Genomic DNA, 23,792 nt, shown 5'->3' on the forward strand with positions numbered 1-23,792 from the left:
TCAAACTACACCACCTTTAGCACTCTGAATTATGGCCATTGCTTCAAGATGAAACACTCATGGGGTGGCACAGACCTGATTCACCTCAAGAGTCCTCCAATTCCAGAAGTAAAAATTTACCCTGAGATTTATTCTGGTTTCTCTGGATTTGTAGCCTCTCAGAGGCAATTCCTGACTTCTGGCACCACGTTAAAAGAAACGTTGCACCCAAGGACTCTAAAAGATATGCCCCGAGAATACACAGTTTCAAACAAACAAACAAACACACAACAAATAAGAATACATATTTAGCAAAAAGTAAAATAGCCAAAGAAGACGAGTTCGGCCTGCTGCACCTCAGGCACCACGGGCTGTTCCGAACCTCCCTCCACTCAAAACTGCTCCTGTTGTCACTGGATCAGCTGCGCTGGGAGCAGTGCATTCCCGGGGACTGCACGGGGACCTGCTCAGCTCCGCAAGGGCAGCTGCAGCAGCAGCGGCCACCCCGCGCACCTCCTCCTCTCCTGAAGGTCCTGTTATTCTACACAAAACAAAAAACAAACACAACAACAACAATTTAGAGGGGGGAAAAAAAGAATTTTCCTGTTCAATGTTGTTGAATCCTGGAATCTTTCTGCGTGCCTCTCGCACGGGCTTACCCTGGAAACAACAACCCCCCACGCCTCAGCGTTAATAAGGCGCCGAATAATTACCCACCAGGGCGGCCCTCGCCCTTTCCTCCGCCGTCCGCCACGCGGGGGCACCAGAGCGCCGCGCTTCCCCATCCCCGCGCTTCCCCATCCCCGCGCTTCCCCATCCCCGCGCTTCCCGCTCACCTGCTCCCCCGCGCTTTCTGCTCACCTGCTCCCCGCTCTTCCCGATCCCCTGCACCCCGCTCTTCCCGCTCCCCGCGCTTCCCGATCCCCCGCTCCCGGGCGGAGCACAGCGCTGCTGCCGTGGCGCCCGCGGGGCGCTTCCCTTCTCCGCGCGGGAGCTTCCAGGGCCGGACGGCGGGGCGGGCAGGCGCAGCGATGGCCCGTCAGCCAAGAACTACCTGGTGTTTGAGCGAAGGGAAGAGCCGTCTGAAGGATGTCGTGGGCGAGGCGCGTTCACTGCCCCTTCGGCCAGGTGTGAATGGAGGGTTTACCAGCGCCAGGTGTGAGTGTTGGCAGGGTTTCTATAAAAATAGCTCTTCTCTGCCCTTGTGATACTTCTTAATCTTGGCACATGGAAACAGGGCAGCAAGTCAGCTACACCAGAAGAGTAACCAGACCCCCTCATCCCCTGAGTGCTGCCCTATGGTACTACTCCAGCAGAACTGTCACCACAGCTACGTGAAAATAAGCATGTATGCTTTTAAGGGCAAGTTTTAGACTGCCTTTTCATCTGTCCTGGGTTATTTACATTGCATTCACCAATCACAGTGGTGTCAAAGACCCCAAAACTCTGTGTTGCTCTACATGGATCCAACTTCGTGGCTATCACAATTGCAGAAAAAAACATTCAAGTTCAGCCATATCTTAGTGACCGTATATGATATTTTGCCACTATTACATCTATAACTTACAAGTCTTGGTCAGGCCCTGACTCCTCTGAGCCAAATGCTGGACAAACAAAGCCTTACTCGGTGCCCATGAAAGCAGTGGAGGTTGGCCAGGCCCCATGGGGAGTGCTCCAGGCCTGAAGAGCTTACAAGTCTGGAAAGACAAAACAAACAATGACAGACATAACAGGCATGCAGGCAGCTGCCTTGGCCCTGACCCTGCCATTTTTTCTGATCTAGTTTAACCCTGTCTGAGAGGGTGCACGATCTGGACTCTTATTTTAAATGCAAATCTTGCTACTTACTAATCCAGAGAAGCTGAATATACTTTCTTTATATATATTCTAAGTAGCCTTTGAAAGCATTATCAGTATTAAATATGTTTTCATATATTTAAACCATCAACAGAAAATAACCAATAAAATATATTTTTCCTATATTTAATTAAAGTCTTTTAAAAAATAAGTTTTTTCTTTTAATAATTATGTTTCTCTTTTCTCTCCGCTTTTGTTTTCCTCAGCCCTTCCTATTCTGTATCCATTATTCCCAGTTTTATGCACCATTTCCTATTTCAGGTTTCTATCTTATGTATTTCTCTTTATTCATATGTATTCCCACTAGGTATCAATGAAACTATTCACATGCTTAATTTAACACAGAAAAAAAGAGTAATATTATTATTTTGCTTTTTATGCAACTGTTAATCCCCAGGTATCCTTTTCCTTGTTTCTATACGTCTTCTGTATGTTTTGACTTAGACTCTAAGGCAGTGGTTCCCAAGTCATTATGTTTTCTGTGGGATTTTAGGTCCCCAGCCTTCAGCCACGCTGACCATTCCTGGAGTACAAGAGTCTATTTTGCCTTGCTAAATCTTCATTTCCAGGTCCAGTAAACATGCCTCAGTCCAGCCTTCCAACCGTGCCCTACCCCAGATCCTGCTACTTACATTCCAACAGAAGCCCTCTGTACTCCTTTATTCCTTTGCCTACCAAGGCAGCCTTAGCCAATTCACCTTGCCCATGCCAGGTCCCTGCCTTTTACCTGCCTCCAGAGCTTCATAGAATCCCCAAAGACAGATCTTCCCCCTGCACAACCAACTACCTTCCTTGTCGAGGAGTTATCTCCTGTCTGGACATCCCCTTGCTACACAAGCTCCATGTCTCTCTGTCCTTACTGGTTCACACTAATTGTTACAGACTTACAGGAAAGAGGTCTTTCTCGGATGAGAAGATGCAAAACAGGAAATAGTATGGAGGGAGAAGAAATGGGGTTGACAGAAGGTGAACTGGATGGAATATTCCTGAGGGTTTTGAACTTCCCTCAGCCCTGCTTTGTGTTGGTAGCATCCCTGACAGCTTGAGATCTAAACTGAGCTGAATTTTTTGGATTGTAAAGATAAAAGTGCCATACCTTTCTCCCTTTTTATTTAGCCAAATTCTAAATGTCAATAAGTTTGCTGAGCCTGATTTCAGAAAATCGTTCAGGTTATCCTCCATACCTGGAGTTCTCCTCTGTCCTCAGAATAACGAGACTGTCAAAAAGAAGAAACTTTCAGGTTAGTCATCACGTTTTGAGCACCTGAGGTTTTTTCCCTCCTCTATCAGACTATTTCCAGGAAGACTTCTAAGGTCTTTCCTTGAACGGATCTTTCCTTGGAAGTGGCATTTTGTGGATCATCACATACCTCTCAGCTGAGCAAAGTAACTCCTTTATATATCTCATTTTAAGAGAGTCTAAGGCAGTGAATTAGACTCCTTTTGTACTTACATATTTGCCTAATTTTTCATATGTTGCTGAATTGAAAGTATCAACATGGTTTGGAAGAGATGTTTGGTATATCTACATGCTTCCTACCAGCAAATCTACCAGCAAATTAGGAAGGCTTCATATTAACTGTTGCTGCAAAAATGAAGCTGCCTTTCCCCAGACCTTGATAATTTTTCTGCAGATGGCATGACAATGGGACTTAGTAACATTCCTTACCCCTCCCCTTCAAGCACATTCTTTACTTTATAGAGCACCAGGTTGTTTTTTTCAAATGTTCCTTGGGAGGTATTCAGGATCCCCACCTTCAAACTTGAACTTCAAAGTTGAGCAGTATGTTTAGTGCCCATCTTCTCAGCATATTTTTCATGAACAAATTATAAACATTTCAAGCAAAGTGCACTTATTACAAGTTTGTTTGCCAAGTACTGCTGCCTCCCTTCCAAGTTCCAGCTACGTCAAAGCATCTGGTTTACAAACAGGTTCCTCCCCTCAGCTGGTACGTGAATGCCAGGGCACAGAGGCTTATCACTAATGAAGGAGTTCACCAGATGAAAGGGGAAAATGCTGTGGGAGTCACTTGACAGACTCTGGCTTGTCACAAAATGTGTGGGTATGTTGTAGTCACTAAGCAGATGAATGAAGTGATGTGCAGGAGGAGTTATTTCCCCGAGTTCTTCCAGAGCCCGATCTAAAATTCCCTGAGGTCAATAGATTTCTTTTGATTTCTATGGGCTTTACATTGGACTTTCAGGTGATTACTTATTCTAATCATGAGACACAGCCTACCCTGGAGTTTGTCTTCTTTAGAGGAGTCTGAGGTCATCTGAAATTCTTGAGTATTTGCAATTTAGCTTACAAAAAAAAAAGAAGTTGCTACATTCTCCCATGACTCTACTCCTAAATCATATTTTCCTTTGTTTTGCAGAAGATTTTAATAATCTCTGTGCTATTTTGGGGGGCTTTCACCCTAATTTATCGTGGTATGTCGAACATAGACTTTGCTCAAAAGAGCTAATCTTGTCTAGGTAATAGTGCTGGTAGAATTTTTTCAGAAATCTTTTTTTCCACTCCTTCTGGTTATAATAAACTTTATAATATACCATAATATGGATAGCTTGTCTTTAGATAATTCATTACATAATGAAATATATATATATACAATTATGTAATTTTCTTCATAATTTCATAGCTCTGCATGAGATTGAGACCTGATCCTATGCCATACTGTACACTGTCTTTCCCCTTCTTTCTTATGAGGAAGGAACACTGAGTCATGAAGTAGTGATGATGATTCCAGTGTCAGAATTATCCATCTAAATGGAACCAAGTGGAACTAAGCTTTCAGTATCGCAGAAAATCTCCTAACTTTTTGCTGTCTGTTATCAAAATGGTAAACTGTGCTTGCTCACTTGTGTAGGTCTTTTTTCCCCAAGCACTGGACAAATTATCAGGTGTATTAATCACAGTCAGTGTCTTGTAGCCTGAATATTTTGTGAACTGGATGGGCCTGTCCCTGTCTTTTGTTCGTGTATGCAAAACGAAAGGGCAACAGGAGCCTCCCTCAGATCTTAAGAATCTCTTGCAAATGCCAAGACAATGGCAAATGCAGTATTTGCAGAAAAGAGAAGGGTTGTTTCGGTGTGGCCGTGGCTGCACAGCATGTCAGCTTTGGGTACACCTGCACTGCTGTATTAGCTCAACGCTCTGGTCCATGTGGGAGCTCACTCTGCACAGCTTACATGCTGGCTTGAGCTCTGGGTCTAGTTTGTATCATCCAGCTGGATACAAGGCCATGGAGCCGATTGTGTTCCTCATGGGAGTCTCTAATACAATATCTGTATATAAAATTCTGGCTAAGTACTTAGAAATTTTAGCAGTCATTCTTATTATTCTAAGTCCAAAATTTAAAAAGCAGAGAAATAATAATGCTGCACCATTAAGGCATATTGATAAGTAGGACAAAAAGTGGAGTGGAGCAAAGAAGTAGTTTGGACACATTTGAAAGTAACAGTGGTTCGATCTAACATTAAGACGCTGATAAGAGTAAAAGTAGCATGCTACTAGAAGAAACTCCTGATTCTCAAATTTGTGTTTATTGTTAGCTTTTCATTTCAGTGGTGGGGAAACCGGTGCAAGGGCTGCCTGAACACAGGACCTGCCATCTGCCTGGGCAGCAGTCATACATAACTTTTTCAAACACAGACCATTCTATGCGCTACCTAATCCTGTGAGGATGTGCACAAAACCCAGCCCATCTCCCTTTGAGCTGCCTTTCAGCTCCAAGTATTGCCAGAAAAAGAATCTTCTCTGTTTATTCTGTTATGTTTTTCATTATGAAGCTTATGTATTGTCTACTTTTCTTGTTCTTGTACTGGAAATAGTGAATTATTGGTCATGGTTCTATGTGACCTGGTTCTGATGTTCTTAGTCTAGCTGCTATATTTTTGTTACACAGTATTTCAGGTACATCACTCTTTTGGAAAAGTACATTTCTTTTGTGAAAGAACTTCTATTGTGTGCATGTTTTTCACAATATATATGTATGGTGCCTGCTGCAAATGATTGTCTGCTGTATACATAAAAATAAGGTGTTTTAATCATGATGTGCCCATCATTCTTGCTAGGCAATTTACAGTAAATCTTTTAAAATGTTTAAAAAAAAAAGAAAAAAAAAGGAAGCACAGGTACTCCTGGAAATTTTCTATTCAAGGAAGTAAAAAAAACAAAGCTCAGTCTTATTCAGTACTGCCTGTTGGAGAAAAGAAAATCCAAGTGTGTACTTTTCTCTTCCGTGTTTTCTGAAGCTTATCAAATGTAGGCATTTCATATCAATGGGAGGAATAAAATGACAGAATTAAATGCCTTCCAAATTTTCCTGGATCTTAGCAGCCAAAACTTAGAGCCATCTTGAGCTGACTTCCACTGATTAAGAGCTGCAAAAGGAAGGAGGAAGTCTACAATTAAAAGTAGCCAGAACCCAAGTGATGATGTGATTTACAAGTCACAACCACAACTTCCAGAAACAAATGGGAAATGTCTGTGATCTGATGAATTTCAGTATGATGTTTTCCACCTCTGAACCACTAAAAACTTTTCAAAAGTCCAGATTAAACTGAGAGGAAAGGGATTAGTTTCCCTCAGAAAGGTTACTTATTGCACACAAGCAATTTTGACTTGTGATGAAGGCTCTCACTGCCTTAGGAATGTAAGAGGTTGGCTCAAGATGTCTTGATATCAGATAATAATTGTGTGATTTATGACCTCTGTCATAAAACATCCAAGAGATCAAAGGCCAAAATAATGTTGGTTCATGTTATGTTGATTTTGTTCAATGCTGGTAACAAATGGGACTTGGAGTTTTTTCTTGCTAGAAGTCCTTTTTTGTTGTTGTTGTTCTAAGTGCAATAAGCTGATTATTGCTTAATAGGTGTAATTTTCATTATTTATCCTCGAATTCTTCTTCCACCCATAACATACACATAACAATGGTATCTTGAAGGCAGTTCTTAAATTTTCTAAAAACACGCATAAAAATATATTTTAGATTTGGGGTACAGAACAGTCTTTTATTAAATATAATTTTAAAACTTTTTCTTCTTTGTACCTCTTTGAGGTCAGTGATGCACCATTAATTGATTTCCTGCAGGGTCATTTACAAAAATGGTGTAAAGTGGCAGGTATATTTTATTTCTCCACAGTTTGGTTCATTTAATACCACAAAGTTTACTATTGTAATAGTACAGGTATTCTTTTCTGTAGGGAGGTGTATGAAAAGTATCATCAATACAGAAATTCAAGGAGTTTAGGTAAGAATAAATGAATTCCCCAAGTTGGAATTTTGACAAGACACCAAAATCAATATCACCTCCTCCTTAAATGAGTGCAGTGAGGATAAATTACAGGGTAAATGCTCAGGACTTCACTTTCTGTGTGTCATTGGAAAGAGATGGCACTTTGGCATCAGCATGTCTTCTGGCACTGGACACAGCATTGGATCAATACTGACACAAGAACAGGAATGTCACCTGCCAGGATCTTTACAGCTTGTCTGGTAAAAAAAAATTAAATAAGTTGGTTAAAGCCCAGGAACAAGTCTCAGAAAGCTTTCGTTTCCTTTCCAGACAAGTCCCAGAATTCCTCTCTGATCTTGAGCACTCTCTGTTTCTCAATTTGTCATCTATATAACACAAATAATAATAGTTTCTGAATTCACAGGATTTCTGAGTGACTCAACTCATTAACTGCTATATATATATATATAAAAATAATTTTTTTTTTTTGCTGGAAAATAATATGAAAGATCCAAATTTTACTTATAAAGTTTTTAGTGCTTGATACACTAGTATATAGTTAACAAACTGGTCTAAAGTTCCTAAAGCAACTTCCAGTGCCATCATAACTATAGTTTCTCTGGAGCTTCCCTTTGTTGTTGTTTCTTTTGATTGGTGGGTTTTTTTGGTGTTGTGGTTTGTTTTGTTTTGTTTTGTTTTGTTTTGTTTTTTTAAATTTTGTTTTGTTTAGGACTTTTTTTTTTTTAATAGAGTAGTATCTCCTAAAAGCCTTGTTCTGAAAATTATATGCTACCAGTAAGAACTCCCATCATTCTTGAGACTCACAGACTTTGTACAGATACATTTGGAGGCATCTGTTTTGATGGCTGCAAGGTCCCAAAACTTAGTATTTCAGCCTGGTCTTTTCAAAGTTTTGCAGATGATAAAACTAGAAGTACTATTGTATAGAGCAAGCTGTTAGAGTTGCCTACATTAATTCTTGTTTGAGCTACAAACTATTTTTAGAAAAACATTTAAAGATTTCTATTGAGAAGGTGTCTGCCACACACCTAGGGAAGCTGCTCACTCCAGTTGGCAAAAATATGCATCTTTATTTCTAGCATGAATTTGTCCAGATTTTCTATTTTACCTCCTTATGTTATTGCTAATTTCATGTATTTGATAGATTTAAGAGTCCATAACCAAACCTGTAGAATTCCCCATGGTAACAGCATAGAGGTTAGGACCAAATCAATCTTTAGTATTTTCAACTGATAAACTAAGCAGATTGAGCTCTTTGAATCTTTTACCCTGAAACATGATTAACAGTCCCCAAGTCATGCTTGTGACTCCCCTCTGAACTTCAACAATATTCCTGAACCATGGACCCCAGAACTGGACAAAATATTACAGTAATGATTTCATCAGTGCTAAATACAACAGTAGCATAATAACTCTTGACACCTATCTTCATTCATTATTCCTCTGATGCCTATTTATTAATCTCATATTAGACATTTTGTGCACTGTGTCACATTTGGAAATTATACCCAGATAACTATGAACTCTGATCCCCAACTCCTTTTGAGAACCATTGCTTCCCAAAGCTGAGAATTCACTCTGTTAAATACAGGCTGAAATGCTAGTTTTTAGATTTTTAGCTATGTTAAAAATATTTACCATAGTAATCTGTTTGCAAGTGATTTGATTACCTGCTGTTTGTAACGACCATTCCCCCAGTAACTGTTTTATTTTCAAATGTGGGCACTGACAGCCCATCTCTGATTGTTCACCTGTTCTTTAATTTTTGGCGAATGGAGGAAGATTCTTTCATAACATATTTCCACGAGAATGATATAATTCTCAGGCACAACTGGGTAAGATGCATTTCTCAATCCCACAGAGATGAGTAAGGAAGGTGATCACCTTCTTTCCACCACTTATAAATTTGGACATGGCCATTGATAAGAAAGACCTTTCAAAGTAAAGGTACTCAATACCCTCTTTTGGTATTGAACATGACAGTTCAGGAACTTGTGTGAAAATGAATTGTCTTTCCTTTGTCCTACATTAACCTGATACTGATACTGTATATATGTATTATGGCAGCATATACAGAGACTGGGTAAAATAGATTTAAATTTGCTTTGCAATTCTAAAAATTCCAATTAAATCTCCTCAAACTGTATTTTTTTCTGCAAAGTAAGTTACATAATATCAGTGTCAGAGAAAACACTAGTCCTCCTGAATCCCAGCTATTGCTTAGAACATCCTTTCTCACCTCTCAGACAAAGAAATTCATAATATGATGAGTCTTAGTTGAAAAATAACTGTAAAATGTACAGGTCTGTTAAAAAACACATAGGATGCAAGACTTGGTTGAAAGAAAAGTATTTAGCCAAAGATGATATTTGAGCAAGTCCTGCACAAAATTACAGATTTTATACCCAGCCTCATCTTTAAAGTAAGCAGACTGTAGATAATCTCAAGATTTCAGTGATTTACTACCCCTCCAACTTGTCTCAAATAAAGCATTAAGTAATGAGAAGTGAAAGAAACCTTCAGTGGGCAGAAAAGGGTAATTTCATTGTACTTCCTTCTAGAAATACTACATGTGTGATATATGCTCCTTTATTTCTAGTTTGTAATGCTTATTTTCTTCAGTGTTATTCAGATTTATTTATTATATATGTATTATTGTGTATATTTGCATGTATATATATGTATATTGCACATACACATATTGTATATATGTAAATATATTTATTATTGTCCCTTTTTGGGGAGGATAAACAATGAAGATTTTGCAAAAAGTTTCATAGAGGTGCATATTTGCTCCTCTTCAAAAATGTGCTCAGAGGAAATGTTGGAGGTGTTTTCAGAACTAGTTACAGTTTCTTCTTAGTCTTGTCTTGCCTTGTTCCTCAGCTGAAGTCACAATAAAAAGTAAGTTTGCTAACTCTATATGATTGTAGTTTATGATGCTGGCTTTGGCCCCTAAGAAACCATATTCAGGCCAGAAATCATCAAAATAAAGATACAGTTCATCTTACTTCTGAATTTCCAAACTTTTCTTTTGATTACCATGCTTTTTTGGACAAGACAGAAAGTACTGGGAACGAGCTCCTCTGGTTTTACACCATTTGACAGTTCCCTTCCGCCGGGGGAATTTTCGCACTGGCATCTCTAACCAGATTCCAAGTTTCTTTACTGTTCAAAGACTGCAAAATAGCTGGGTCAAGGAGCAGAGGCTGTGTCCGAATTTATTTTGCTTAAGCTTGAGGTCTGGTTTTGCTTAGCTAACAAGATCTCATTACATCATAGCCCGTGTAGCTATGCCTTGCAAAGTCTTCCTTGGCCACAGAGATCACTGGGGCTAGTTCAAATGAAGCTTTTTGCACTCAGAACTCTTAATTATTATGAGAATGAGGGGTATAAAGGAAATAATTGTAAATTTCTTTAATACTTGTAATCTTAGTTTGTGAGGAACATCCCTTTGTTTTACCAGAGAGGCTAGATCCTTCATTTCTTTGCAAAAGTTTCCTCTCATCTGCAGTGTTACAGAGAAGTCAAATACAAAAACAAAAGTACTACTGCTACACAAATATTTTGTGGACTACCAAACCCTGTAAATTTTATGTCTTAGACTACTGTTTAACAAAACAAACTAAATACTTGCAAATGTTCTGTCAGTACTTTTATACTTGTGTTTTCCCACTTGCTTCAGCACATTAATAGAAGATCAAGAATAATTACAAAACAGAATCCAGCTAAGCTTTGAACCCAGAATTTCTCCATGCTGTAGTAAAATGATGCATGCCACATGAATTAGTGGAAGAGTGTTTCTGAGTCATAGAATGTGTACCTTCAACTGCTATGGCTACGTGTCTTCACTGGCTACAAATTACTGTTGTCTTCAAATTGTGCTGCATGATCCATTGTAAACTAACTGAAATACACTTTTTACAGTAGAATACTCAACTTGCAAGTGTTAACTGCTATTGACATAGAAATCTTAAATACTCATAATAATAACACACTACTTTTGGAAATATTAATTTTCTGTTTATGAATACATCTTCCTACATGAAATACAATATGGCAGTGTTCCTGAAATTTTAAACTGCCTGAAAGAGCCACCATAAGGAATAGCATGTATGGTCCCATTTATCGTCATGGGGTGTAAAGTACCTGGTGATGACAATTCTAACTCAACACTGCTTATACATTAGAAAGTCAGACCTGGCTTTTGTGATCAGAAAACCTTAAAACTGACATCTACCACCTAGGCTATGCAATTTTCCTGAATGAATTTTTATTTTATATTAGTATATTCCTAGGAAAATTTCCATGCTTGTTTTAAAAATTGATTGTGATGGAGAATCCCTGACAGCATGTAAGAAGTAATTTGATTATTGTCTCACTGTCCAGAATGGTCTTTTTGTTAAAAATGTCCCTCTGCACTGTAGTCTGAATTTGTCTCACTGCAGATGCCATCCTTTGGAATCTTTTACACATTGTCTGCTATAGTGAAGACCCCACTATTATCAAAACATATTCTAGATATTGGAATACATGGTTTTTAAAATTGTTTGAATTCTTGATCCTCTTCCTTTAGCCTTTTCCAGGTTTTAACCATCTCTCTACAAGGGCAGACACATTCCTTCTTTTACTGAGGTTTTTGTTTGGTTGATCATCTGTCCTGATCCCTAAGGCTTTTTAAAAGTCCTGGTTTTTTTTTTTTTTTTTCCAAAATGTGCTATTTGTCTCAGACTCAGCTCCTCCCAGCAAATATTCTCAGCACATTTTGTATTCCTTTTTCCCATCTATCACTTTGGACTGTGTGTAGACTTAATTGTTTGGGACTGATATCAGCTTGACTAGCCTGTCCATGCTGTCCTGTTTACCACTTGGAAATACAGTTTGGGCTTTTGCATTCTTCCATTCTTTTGGAACTTCATTTGTTTTCCCAGATTTATTGGAAATCCATATTAATGCTAAAGCAAAACCCCATCCCACTCCTTTAAGCTCTTGAATATTAATTATCTATGTCTATTTATTAAAAAATCTCCAGCTCTTGTAACTGCTGCTTAGTGTCCTCTTTTGTTGCTTGAAAACTGAAACTGTTTATTGATCATATGCTATGATCAAATAATTCTGTTTTATCTTTATGATTTTTAATTTTGTGATCACATTTTCTATATATGACACTGTCCCTCAATTCTGTTTTATGATGGATGCAACTCTCTAAGTTAGGAAATTATTGCTGGCAAGAGTAACCCTCTCTTTAGATTCTAATGCATTTTTTTAGAAAGGGCAGTGTTGAATGGTATTTTATTAAGCTTGTGTTGATCTTCCTAGTTTTAAGACAATCTTTCTTCCTTCAATGCTATAGATGGGTGCTTAAAGTACTGCCAAACAGCATGATTTGATATTCTGAAGTGGGCAACCCCTTTTCCTCCATAAGGACATTCATGTATTAGTGTTTGCAGTTTTTCACAACTTGAAAATTATGATGCCACTCTTCTACTCAGTGGGTGGTTATAGCACGTATTAGCCAAACTAAGTCTTCAGTTTTGAAGGCTAGTTGGTCTCATTCCCTATCCTCAACTTAAAGACACTGAGGGGATTCAGAGGATCAACATGAATATCCTGTCTCATCTAACAGTTTTAGAAACCTAAAGCCATCATGTTATTCATAAAATAAGTTGCTAATGAAGTGCATTGTTTGATTACATTCTCACTTCTGCTTACCTGCTCTATGTTTTTTCTAAGGAGGTTATAACATTCATTTTAGTAATCCAATCATAAATATACACTCACATCAGCTTTTGGGACAACTAAGACAAACTCATTTCATAAATGAATGGTATCAGTTTCACTTGTTTTAGCATTCAGGCCCCTGACACTGAAGAACAGTACTGAATTTGATCTTTTATGTTGCTGTCAGTACCTGAATTTTATTCAAAATGAGTGTATCTGTTCTGGTATGAAGGTTAATCCACTACTGAAATATCATAGATAGTTGCTTACATATCTATTGGTATCAATGTGGGTAGAGAGAGTTACGTGCTAAGGACAGTGCAGAAACTGTTCAGGGTTGGTTTTGATGGCAAAGTAGTATTTTAAAGTTTCTCCACAGTATTTGAAGTCCTTTTAAACATGCCTGTCCAAAAGTAAGTTAAAGCTTAATTTTGAAGAAAAAAAAAATCCCTTCTAGCTTTCTATTTTTTGAAATGCCAAACTATCGTCCTGCTTCTAGACTACAGTTACACATTTTAAGTAGCCTATAATACACAAACTACTATGACACAAATTGAGTTTTGTGTCAGTATAAAGAATACAAGAAGTGCCTCGCTGATTTATTGTTACTATTTATTGAGGACCTTTTAATTTTTTTTTTGTCTCCATATGCTTTGTAGTTAGCTTGTCATAATCAAAATGAAAACAGCAATCTTTCTGTAGATTTCTAGTAATGCTTGCATTGGGTAAGTTTTTACATAATACTTGTATTAGGCCCAGACCAGCCACCATTAAAATCCATGAATAAACTAGCAGTTATCTCCTAGAATAATCCCTCTTAAACCTTTATTACAGCAAGTAGCACCAGTTCACCTGTTATATTAAATTCAATAAATTACTGTAAGAAGTATGCAGACATATCTGCTGTATAGGTAATTCTTCAAATGGGCACTTACTGCTTTTCCCTTCTTCCACATATATCTGGAGTAGGTTCAAAATAAAGGTTTTCTGTGCATCCATGCAGTGCAGCATGGTGCTGCAGTGGTAGATTTTCAATAAAGAAGAATGCCAGAATTTTATGTGTGTAGATTGAAAGATTTGTAAGAAGTCAGCATCTATTTAAACACTTTTCAAGACCAAATTTTCAACAGTCAGCTGATCCCTTTGATAATCTGGTTTCTTTAACTGGTGCTGACTTCCTTCTTAAAGTGGTGACTTGTGAAAGTCTGACACATAAAAGACACTCATGGATGGAAGAATCATTCCTTTGAAGATAAAATGTTGACCTCTCTCCTGTAGCTACAATGCTTGCTGCCAAGTTCTTGGGACAAAGCACTCCGGCACAGGCACACAAAATTACTGGATGGCTGGACTGAGGTAGGAAGGTGCATATGGTTCAAGCAGCTGCCTCAACATACTTTCCAAAAACTAGATTAAGCTTCAGCTGGAGCCTTGTCTTTGGGACTATGGACCACAGAAGCTAGCACAGTTCCGTCCTTCAACTGCAGTCAAGAACGATGAATTATGAAAAGGATTTGGATGTAGTTGCAGTTTGCTATCATGAAAAGCAAATATGGCTACCACCAAAAAATTAGACTGTGCAAATAAAAATAATCTCTTTTAAAACAACTGGGTATACAGTTATTGAACTTCTAGTACTTCCTCCCCTTGCAAATAATACTTCCTCCCCTTGCAAAAAATACTGTTTTTCTGAGTTGCTTACCTTTTTTGCTTCTTGCACAACGAGTAAAATAACTGACAATCTAAAGTGCAGCAGTATGATATCCACTTGTGTAGATGATGCCACATCTCAAATGTTGCTGATTCTCCTCCTAGCTGTATTGGGTGTGTAGCAATAAAAAATGTTGTTTTTTCTGTTGAAGGAAAGTGAAAAGGGGAATGCTTAGGAAACAACTATTATATTGTCATTTATTTGATCATAGTTTTTTACAAATTTGGAAAACAAAGTTACTTTGCTGCTCCTGAATCACAGAACTCTGTAATTCACATCTACAAGGCAGTATCTCTATTGCCTTAAAAACACATATTCTGAGGTTGTGTCCTGAAGTCCTCTTAAATAAACATAAAAAATGGGCTTGTTTAATTAGTGTTTGACTTACATAAAACTCCTGCATCTAACCACATTGTTAATATCCACTGTCTGCTTTCAATTTACTTCCCAAACCCATGAATTCTATACAACTGCTTGTGGTCAGAAAGATGGCTACTTAATACATGCTAATTTGTGTGTATGACATGGAAATGTTTTCTAAAAAGGCAGCTCTGTCCCTTAATCCTAAATACTGACAGAATTTCCAGAATTCCTAGAATGTTGCTGCGGATATATAAACGTCATGAAACTGAAAGGAATTTTGCATCTTCACTGTGGTCTGTGTGTCTGTTGTACCAAAGGAAAGCATTGTCCAGACGCAGATGTAACTCTTTTGTTACTAAATCTATTTCCCTAAATGTAAGTATTTTTTGCTTAAGAAGAAAGATCTAGAACATAAATGTATGCTTTTCTTGGTATTACAAAGCCTACTCATTCACTACTCCTTCACTTGTCTATTCCACTATCAACCCACACACCTTTTTTGTTCTGAGTGAGGCTGGAGCAGTTCATCTGGAGATGAATCTTCCCACCAGAGCACAGCTCGTGGCAGAGGCACTTCTATACAACCTTCTCCTGAAGGGAGAGAAAGTACTATAGCTGGAAGAGGAGAGTAGAAGCAACAGAACAAATAAAATAGAAAAATCTGCCTCTCAGGGAGATTTTTGTCAACCTTAATGAAAAATTTCTGCAAGTCTCTATGTCTTAAGTTTTGCTCTGTGGAAATCATGAAAGGGGAAAATGCAAATAAATGAGAACAAGATAGAAAAAGGAAAAGTTAAACTTCAGATCTAGGTGGTACTTGTGAAGACTCATTGTTTTATAGTCAGGACTACATTTTCACAGTTGAGCTTGCTTTTTGACTTACTTGGCCCCTATATACAATCCCAGATACTCCATAAGCTCGAGATGGCATTGAGCTGCCTCTGCACCACGCTGAGGAAACCTGAAACTTTGGAGTGAAATTCACAGTGGTCACTGCTCTGAGTTGTTCAAGGCAATTGCAGATAAGGCTGAAGAGACAATATTGTCTTTAGTGCTTCCCTTCTTGGGGTTGCCATGCCCTGCTACTTTGCCACTCAGAGCCCCAAAGCTCTTCTGGAGATGGTGTTTGTATGGTCTGTTTCATAAAAGCCACAGGTGTTGTCACTGATGGTTTGAAACATGAGAGCAAAGGGGAGTTGCTGCAATGTCTTTTATATATTTATACACAATAACTAAATTATGATGATATTCTAATGGGCTTCTAGACACTCCTTGGGCCTAGGCCATCAGTCACCTCCGGGGACCATGACCTAAGCACTGGGTTCAGGTTGATCTGGAGTAAGGCCGCAGTGCCCCTTTTCACAATAGGGCTCGAAGACCAGCTGGAGCAGCAGAAGTGTGGGTGCACAGCCCAGCAGTGGGACACTTACCAAGGAAATGGGAGCCCTAGGTCAGTGGCTGCTCTAAGAATTGACTGGGCATTTGACCTAATTGCAATTTAATGCTCAGATGCACAGAAGATGCCTAGTTCTTAGGAAGTTCATTAAGTTGAGGAAACTCACCAAGCTCTTTAGCCTGAATGTGACAGTTATTAATTTGAGTATTTTCAGAAGTGGTACCTTAGAAGCCTAAGCAAATTTATTGGCACCTTATCAATGTAAACTCCCTGGAAGCTAAACAAGGTTTTGAAAGATTACAATCTTAGATTTACATGCCTAAATTTTAGTACCATCTTGCAAGTCAGATGCCAAATTTTTCAGAAGTTATGAGCTGTTCATGAGACTCACAGCTACTTGTTTATGTATGTTTGTGATATTGCTCCCTGGGTTATACTTTGGAAACTCACCAAAAGGTTTAGCAATCTTAAAACTTTCCTCACCTTTGGCTAAAAAAGACTTTCATATATACAACTAATGGTTGGGGAGCAGGACCTGAAAAGTCAGCACAGCCTATTTATCCGAACGTGGCCACAAACCAGGAAAAGAATCCAGAAAGATGTATAGGTCGTCTTTATATATAGATGTCAAACATAATGTCAAAAATTATGACATGTTTTTCCAATACAGAAATCATGTTTGAAGATCTGCACAAGTTTTTGCTTGTTTCTCTCTCCTCCCTCCCCCCCCAGATCAAAGAAATGAGACTGACACAGTGTAATCCCTTTGTTTCGGTCAGTTCAGGGCAGAATTTGTATGAACTCAAGCAAGACAATTTTGAGAGTCATGGTTTGTTTTTCTTTTTCCCAGTACTTCTCAATTATTAGATTTTTTTAAGTTTGGTTGCTGCTATAATGTCTACTCAATAACTTAAAAATGAAATTATATTATATATATATATATATATAACTATAGGCAGTGCAAACACTGAAATCATCAGCAAATTTTTGGACACAAGTTTTTTACCATATGTTCCTGAATCAGGAGTTGGTTGTGATGGCCTAGTTCTTTCTCAAAGCTGAAACTGTCACAAAATTTATTTCAATCAGATGAATGTTAAAGACCTGTTTCACCAGTTCACAAACTTTAGCTTTTAATATTGATTCAAAGAGCTTAGTTGGTTATGAGAACTTAGCTCATTATGGAGAAGATCGAAAATGTAATTTTTTTTTAGTAACATGAAAAGAATATGGTAGACAAAGGAATACTGAAAGTGTTTATTGCCTGCAGCATAATTCTGCCTTTTACGAGATAGACTGGAAAGTGGACATAGAGTTTCAGAGGAAATGAGTTTTTTTTTACATATCCACAAACTAAAAGTGAAAATTTCCTTCTGAGTGTCAACAGTAGGATATAAGAAACAGAGTTTTTCTGAGAGTGGGAATCAGACTGGGAAGCAGAATTTATATGAGTGTGTTTAACCACCTCAAATAGTAATGGGAGATGCCTAGTGCTAATTACAGTGTAAGGACTGTGAGCACTTGCGAATTGCCAGGCTGAAGACAAAGTTTCCTGAATTTCTACAGTGAAAGAGAAACAACCTGAAAGTCAACCTTTAATAATAAGCATTCCATCCAGCAACACATTTGAATCAATATTCACTAAAACACACCTGTCTTGAAATAGGAACTGTGATAAAATAATGATAAATTTGACGGTTCTCATGGTAGAGTTCTGTGACGATCCTTACTTGCATAAGTAGCCACTGGCTTCTGAAACAGGGACTACCAATATTCAAAAAATCCCAAGGAAAACACTCCTTGTTTCTTCAGTAACTACAGCACATGGGCATTTGCAAGCTCTTTAACTGAAGAATTTAGAAGGAGCAAAAATCTGATGCGAAACTTTTACAAGGACATAGAAGTTGCCATATTTACCCTGGGTAATATAAAATAATTTTATGCTTCTGCTTAGGATTTGCTTACAGCTCTCGAAGTTGTAAGAGTAATCAGAGGTTGCATTAGAATTATCATTGCTTCTTCACAGATACTATTCCAAGGTGTGTTTTCTGTATGTTCCTTTTCAAAATGCAACATCGGAGAACAGGTATTCCAAACGGACTAAATTGGATCCTACAGCTGCAACATGAGAGATCTGCTTGGTTTTTTTCTGTTTCTTTTGGTTTTTTTGTTTGTGGTTTTTAATGTGATTTTCTTTTGTTGTTGTATTGTTATAAATTTTATTTATTTTCTTTAAATTTAGACTTTCTTTTTATGAATGCCATCTTCCGAGGCCAAGAAGTGCTATGAAATGTGGCTGCCTACGTGTTTTGATGAGCAACTGCCTGGGGCCATCAGGTGCCAGAACAAATCCTATGGCCTGGCAGTGAGGTAAGCGGCAGTGGACAGACGAGTGTGTAAAGGGCATCGGCAAACTGCTGCCCGTCACTCGGGAGTCTCCAGCCACGCCGGGAAACCCACTCCGCCAAGGCTGCGGGAGTTCGAGGCGAAAAAGAAAAAACAAAGTTGCCAGCTCTCATTAAGGTTTAATATACATCTGAACTTTTGTAGTCCCGAAGCTTAACGACAGATGGTGGTGTAACTCCACCGATTTTGTAACGTCTCCTTTTCTTTGATGTTGTAATACAGATTTTCCTCGGTTTGACTTCGGTTAAAACCAGCATTTTCTCCTCTTTCCCAAGTGTCTCGAAGCGATATACGGGGAGGAAAGGGAACGAACCTCTTTCGAAGAGGTGTCTGTTTATGTTCTTGGTCGCTTTCTAAACAACTCTAATGGAAAATGGCAATCTGAAAGACACCTAATAGTGCCAGCTGCACAGAGAAAATACATTAAATTAATTAAAGGGAGATAGTTTCAAAGCAGTTTATTTCAAGCGAGAAATACAATTGTGCAGATGAAGTCTCGAACCGTAAACAGGAACAAATAAAACGCACTAGCCTTTTTCATTAGAAAAACCGAGTTATATTTTATACTCTAATCGTCGTTGTTTTAAAAAAAAAAAAAAAGTGGGGAAAGTATGTATTTGTTTAGCTTTAATTTTGCGTGAGACCGCCGAGCCGCGCAGACCTGAGCACCGCCGAGTAATAGAAGCCAAACACCGTGTTGTTACCTGCGCGTTGTGCCCACCAGAGAGAGGGGGCTGCCTACGGGACTACTGAACGGGACGGGGTTTCAGGTCCGTGGAACAAAGCGCAGCCCAGGCTGGGGGATGGAGCTGGGAGTGCTGCGGACATTCGCGGGAGCGGAGGGCGCCCGGCCCGACGGCGGCGGCCCGTGGCAGGGCAGGGCAGGGCCAAACCCGCGGGTCGCCGTGTGCCGCCGCTCCCGTCCCGCCGGCCGGGGATGCTGCGGCCCGGCGCCCAACGAAGTTTGCGGTATCCGCGGCCGGGAAGGGCCACTCCACCGATTGGGTGCCGCGGGCTACCTCCAAAGAAGTGCGCTGCACGACGCCTCCCGCCGGCATCCGCATTTGGCCGCCGCCGCGGACGGCTCCGGAGGGGGAGCCGCCTCTCTCCCGGGGCGCGCCTCCCGCCCGCAGGGAGGGGGGCGGCGGTCCCCAGGCCGCGCAGCCTGCGCCTCCGCGGCGCCCCACGCCCCTGCCCGCGGAGCCCGTCGGCTCCCGTACCCTGCGGGGCCTGATTTCGTTTGCGGGCCGACGGGACGCGGGGCGGCGAGTCGGGCGCCGTTTCCCCCCCCGCCCCGCTGTGCCGCAGGGCGCGGGGCCGTGCCAGGCGGCTGCCTGCCGGGACTCTGTCCCGCCCGCTGTGGCTCCGCGAGATGCGCGGCGAGTGTCCCCCGCAACCGTTGCGGTTGCGGCCCTCCGCGGCAGCGGGCAGCGCCCCGGTAACCCGTGCAGCGACGGGGCGAGGAGGGGGGGGCGAGGGGCAAAGAGACAAAAGAGCCGCGGGTAGCAAATAAATATATTTTACGGCCACCCATCGGCAGCGCCGCGGCCCCGAGAGCCTCTGCCCCGGCGCTGAACTTTCACCTCGCGAACTCGGCCGCGCCCCATTGGCTGCCCGCCGGCCCGCCGCGCCCCGCACGGCCCCGCCGCCGCCCCGGCCCCCGGCCCCGCCGCCGCGGGCGGGCGGAAGGGTGCTCGGCGGGGCGGGGGGCGGCCTGGGCCGGGGGCCGCCGCGGGGGGCCCCACCGAGTTGCCGGAGTTGCGACGGCTCCGCCCCGCGGTAGCGGCTCCCCCCCCGCCCCCGGGGCCGAGCGGCCGGCAGTGCCCCCGCCGGGGCTGGCCGGCGGCCCCGGCAGCGAGTGGCGCGGGGCGCGGCGGCGGGCGGGCAGTCTGCCACTTGCTTGTAACAGCGAGCGGCAAAGTTTATGGGATTTTTAATTGCATTTAGTAAATGCGGTGATTGTTAATTCTGAGTGACAGTCACTTGTGATCCTGAGCCTAAGCGCGTACAGAGAGCCCTGCTAACGCAGCACCGCGCGGAGAGCGTGGGGGCTGCCGCGCGACGATTAGGTGGGCTCCAAAATACCAAACCCTACGTTCCGCTCGGCCAGCGCCATCCGCTTTCTCCCGCACCCACACGACTACTTCCACCCAAATACACTCTGGGTGCCGAATGACCACTGACCGCGGCGGGGACGAGGGAGGACATGAGCCGTTTTCCCCATCTCTAGACACTTTTCTCCCCGCCCCCTCCACGGTACCCCACTCGGGAATCATTTAAAAGTGTTTTTCCCCGGGGGAGCGGTAGTCCCCGGGCGGGCTGGCCGGCCGCGACCGCTCGCCGCCGCGCCACGCCAGACAGGCGGAAAGCGGCCGATCCCCGCTGCGGGGTGCTGGGGGGGGTCCTGCACCTTGCTCCGAATTCCGAGGGTGGAGAGAAGAAAAGTTTCGGGGCCCACGCGTGCTTCCTCGGCAAAGCAGCTGCTGGCGGCCAGGCCTTCCCCGCCGACCCCTCCCACGTGGGTCCCCCGGGCTGCCTTCGCGCGGGGCCGCGGCACCTCGGGGGCTGCCAGCAAGCTGCAGCCGGCCGGCACTGCCAGCACAACACACGGCTTTGTTTTCCACCCGTCTGCTAAACTCGTTGTGTCTAACGGAGCCGGCGGAGCGGGGCGGCAGGAGGAGAGAGGGGGCGGGAAGGGGCAGCCGCCGCCAGCAAACAACTTCCCCGACGGTTTGTTTACATAGCAGGTGGAGCTGCCGTCCGCCGCGACCCAAGCGCCAGCTTTGCCGGGGACCGGCCGGGGGAGGCGCGGGCGGAGCGGGGCACGGCCCTGTGCATCCCGCCTCACTTTTTTTTGTTGCCATTCCCCCTCCGCTGCTTCCCCCCCACACCCCCCGCGTTATTAGCACTTCTGTGCAGGCCACTCTGCGATCATGTGAGGGAGGGCTCTCTCCGTACTCCCCTCTCGCCAAGCAGCCGGTGTGTGCAGCGGCGGGGTTTTCTTTTTTTTTTTTTTTTTTTTTTTTTTTCCCCCCCTTTTTTTTTTTTTTTCCGCATTCCCAACAAAACACATACACACAGGCGGCACACTCCGCACACGGCCGGACCCGCACGCCGGGGGAGGGAGCGCGGCACCGCCAGCGCCAGGCAGCACCAGCCGGCGGGAGGGCGCGAGGCTCCGCCGCCGCTCCGCGCCCGCGGAGGGCCCCGCGCCGCCCCCGCGCCCCCGGCCCGCGCGGCGGCTCCGCCCGCAGGGACTCTGCATGTGCGCGGCTGAGCGCGGTTCCGATCGCCCTTTCTCTCAGTGTCAGCTCGCCGGGACGCCCAGCACGGTGTCTGCTCCCGGTAAGTGCTACCCCTCATCCCCCCCGCCCCGCACACCCGTCCCCTCCTCCCGTCGCTCCCCGGTGTGACTTGCTACTTCCACCCGCTCCCCCCCCGCTCCGCTGCCGCTCACTGACTTGCTGCCGCGGGAAAGTTTGGCCGCGGCCGGCACGGCCGCAGCAGTGACATGTGTCAGGTCTCTCGGCACACAGTGGCACCGCTCCCAAACAGGCACGGGGGCGGGGGGCGCGCTCGGCGGCTGCCGGTGCCCCGGCCGGAGTTGGGGCCGGGCCGGCCGCGGGAGCGGGGCGGAAACTCCCCCCAAAACCACCCGGGGTGGCCGCGGGTCGGCGGGGCCGCCCTCCCGCCGCGCAGCGCCGCGAACCCTCCCGCCCCCCCGCGTAATTGAAAACAAACAACCTGTAGCCTCTCTGCACGGAAACTGAAGTGCGAGGCGGAGAGGGCTTGGGGCCAGGCTGCGAGGGAGCTTGTGCGGGAGGCTTGGCTGCCCGCGGCTCCCCATCTCGTTTGTGTGGTGTTGATTTTTTTCTTTTTCTTCTTTTTATTTTTTTTTGTTTATTTTTGTTTTGTTTTGTTTTTCCCGAGACCTCCCCAGCAGACAGCCTGGGTGAAGAAACGTGTCACGTTTCTCCTTTGTGTGCTGCCTGCCCGCCGGAGGGAGAGGCGCACCCCAGCCCCCGCCTCTCCGCCCGCCCGCCCGCGCGAAGGGGCCGCTGCCGCCGCCCCCTCGGGGCGCCCCGCGCTTTGCGACCCCGGGGCGCCCCCGCTGGCGTGGGAGGGGAAGCGCAGAGGCGACGAGGTGCCCGTGGGGTCGCGGTGCCCCCCGGCGCTGTTTGGGCTGAGCAGGGAACAGTGTTGTCCCTCTACCAAAGACAAAAATTGCCTAAACCCAAGAATTAATAAATAACGATGTTGGAGCTGCGGGGTTCCGGAGGTGGCCTCCTCCGTGCCTGGTACGTAGGGGCCTTCCCTTAAAACTGGCTCTTGAAATTGAAAAGGTCTGCGGGAGTTGGAAAGTTTGGGAAGTGTGATTGATTTTGAGGAGAGGGGATTGGCGGCGGCCCCAGCTGTGGAGCGGGATAGGCTTTGCCATGCCATCGGGAGTGCCAGGGCAGCCACGGGAGGGAGGGCGAGCGCCGGCTCCTCTGCTCCGCGTTGTGCTGCTCCGAGCGCGGGTGCGCAGGCGGCAGCGCTCTTGGCCTCCCGTGATCTGCCGGGAAGCCTGTGCCGCCCGTCGAAGCCTGCAGGGCCAAGGTAAAGGCAGCTCGTGAGCCGCTCTTGCTCTTTTCCGCAGTTCGGGTCGTGCCAGGTTCGGCGGGCTGCGGGCCCGTGTCCCAGCGCAGCCCCGGCCGAGAACACTTGCGAGCGCCGGTAAGGTCCCGGGATGGAGCTCCCGGAGAGGGGAAAAGCCCGGGCTGTGGACAGGCAGGAAAACTTTCATCTAAGATTTGCGAGAGTAGTCCAGACAGAAAGCAGGCTGCTGGTATATTCTCCTGGAAAAATAATCTCAAAAGTAACTACCCTAAATTTATGGTATTGTTCTCTCTTAGTAAAGAGTGCAGAGCCGCAGATGGAAAAACAGACAGTACCCTCTACCAGGGAACCACTTCTACTTGTAAGAAGTCTTGCTTGTGTATGTACTTACTTACCGAGAGAAACACAGAACTTCCCCTTCCAAAGAGGATTTCCCCTGATCTTTTCCGTACATTAAAGCCCTTCTCCAAACTCATTCTAGTGAGTGGGAATTTT

General features: G+C 43.8%; 1 protein-coding gene across 4 annotated transcripts in view; it reads left to right on the plus strand.

Moving 5' to 3' along the window:
• Nucleotides 1-21,976: 21,976 nt before the first annotated feature.
• Nucleotides 21,977-23,792, plus strand: part of FOXP2 (forkhead box P2) — a 406,115-nt gene continuing 404,299 nt past the window's right edge. For 2 of the 4 annotated variants that reach the window (XM_027880938.1, XM_027880943.1), the window contains exon 1: nucleotides 21,977-22,043. The gene's annotated coding sequence lies outside the window, so the exon portion shown is untranslated. Of the gene's footprint in view, nucleotides 22,044-22,884; nucleotides 22,997-23,303; nucleotides 23,415-23,792 lie in introns of those variants that run through there. The other 2 variants (XM_027880940.1, XM_027880939.1) reach the window with 2 other exon arrangements.

The sequence above is a fragment of the Empidonax traillii genome, unplaced genomic scaffold, assembly GCF_003031625.1.
Source record: "Empidonax traillii isolate 1590-97213 ecotype Southwest subspecies unplaced genomic scaffold, ASM303162v1 scaffold80:size1517328, whole genome shotgun sequence".
Lineage (NCBI taxonomy): Eukaryota > Metazoa > Chordata > Aves > Passeriformes > Tyrannidae > Empidonax > Empidonax traillii.